The 1751-nt window shown below is 43.6% G+C and overlaps 1 non-coding gene across 1 annotated transcript; it reads right to left on the bottom strand.

Moving 5' to 3' along the window:
- Nucleotides 1-329: 329 nt before the first annotated feature.
- Nucleotides 330-411, bottom strand: trnas-cga (transfer RNA serine (anticodon CGA)). The gene has a single exon. It is a non-coding gene; the product is annotated as a tRNA-Ser (tRNA).
- Nucleotides 412-1751: the final 1340 nt, after the last annotated feature.

Raw genomic sequence — 1751 nt, 5'->3', positions numbered from 1 at the left:
TGTTTGTAATGATGGGAGAGGGAGCGGTGGGGAATGAGGACTTTGACGACCAGGAGGAAGTGTTGCTAATGACCAGAGTCAGAGAACAGAGGACAAGGGATTAAAGGAATCGAATGAAAAGCAGCACTTCTGCTCGGGACGTTCAATAACAACTGCCGAAACCCGATGTGTCGGGCAGTGTATCTGGAAAGAGAAACGGAGATAATGTTTTAAATATGGAACATTTCTGATGAAGAACTCCAGTTTCCCAGGTCTAATCAGATTACAGGCCTGGTTTGCAAAGCAGGCTTTCTGTAGTTTGAACTGCTCCAGCAAGAGAGGATACATAACGCAGTCAGTAGGATTCGAACCTACGTGAGGAAACCCCAATGGATTTCGAATCCATCGCTTTAACCACTCGGCCATGACTACAGACAGTGCTACAGCGTGGAGCATTGACCAAATCAGCCGCGATCACATTGAAAGCTGCCACTGTCTTGATTAGTTTAATGCTTCCATCTCCTTTCATACCTTTGCTGTCATTTGTAAGGTGCGAGACACCAATATAAAAGAAGAAAAGCCCAAAGTTAGGAAAAGATATTTGCAGCCAAATTGAGTCAAAATTATTCCTTGAAAGTAAAATCACACTTGGCAATTTGCTCGATCTCTTTGCGAACATGACAAGAATAGGTAATCAAGGGAGCTATTGATCTGAGTAATCTTGGACATGAAACAAACAAAGGTTAATGACATGTTCATTTCTTTTTCTGGCGAAGGAACTGGTCTTTCCAGATGCTCACAATGACAGAGATGTTTCCCAATTAAAGACAGCAAATAAGTCCCATCTCACGCTGACACCATCGTGAGCGCTGCTGTTTCACAATGCCACAGAGTCAGGGTCAATTCCCGCCTCAAGCAACTGAATGTGTGGAGTTTGCACATTCTCCCCGTCGCTGCGTGCGCTTGCTCTGGTTTTCTCCCACAGTCCAAAAATGTACCGGTTTGTTGAAATGGCCGCGCTAAATTGACGGATTCAAAGGAGAGGAATGCATTTGGGCTCGGGCGGGTCGGTGTGGATTTGCTGGGCCGAAGGGCCTGTTTGCACATTGTAAGTATTCTAATCTACAGTAATCAATGACCAAGGTACGGCGCACGTTGTTCGATGTGGCATATATGACTTTTCGATTGTTTTTCTACAAAGTTTCTTTACAATTCAAACGGGAGAGGAAGAAGGGAAATGAATGTCTCCCATAATTCTTGCCTTCTTTTATCATTCACAGGCGGTATTTATTCCTGTACGTTTTTTTTTACACTGTGGTTACTGTTAGTGTTCTTGTAATCCACACCGGCTGGTTTCCTCTTTCCTCAATGTTCCTCATCTCTAACCAAGCACACTTTCCATCCTTATCTCCTGAATCAAAGTAATCTGTAACCATTGCATAATTGCCACGGAAACTGGGCTTTTCACACGCCTGTGTATGTCATTTCCCAATATTAATTGATGGTTTACTGTGTTGCAGTTGCGCACGAGAAGAGGAAAACAAAATAGAGGCCGGTGGTCCTGGGTTTCAAACACACGTAATTGCAGCTAAAACGCAGATTACTGCACACAATGCGATTATGGAAGCATGCACCGAACCGTCAGGAAGCACACAATAAGTACAATACTGGATGTCATGTCAGGAACAGGACGAGAAACACAACAGAAATACGTCTCTTGGGTACTATTTTGGACGTATTTCTCAATGAGCTATCGTGTTTTACGTATGTTT

Source organism: Chiloscyllium punctatum, chromosome 27 (genome assembly GCF_047496795.1).
Source record: "Chiloscyllium punctatum isolate Juve2018m chromosome 27, sChiPun1.3, whole genome shotgun sequence".
In the NCBI taxonomy this organism is placed as follows: domain Eukaryota; kingdom Metazoa; phylum Chordata; class Chondrichthyes; order Orectolobiformes; family Hemiscylliidae; genus Chiloscyllium; species Chiloscyllium punctatum.
This window is presented reverse-complemented; position numbering and strand designations above follow the sequence as displayed.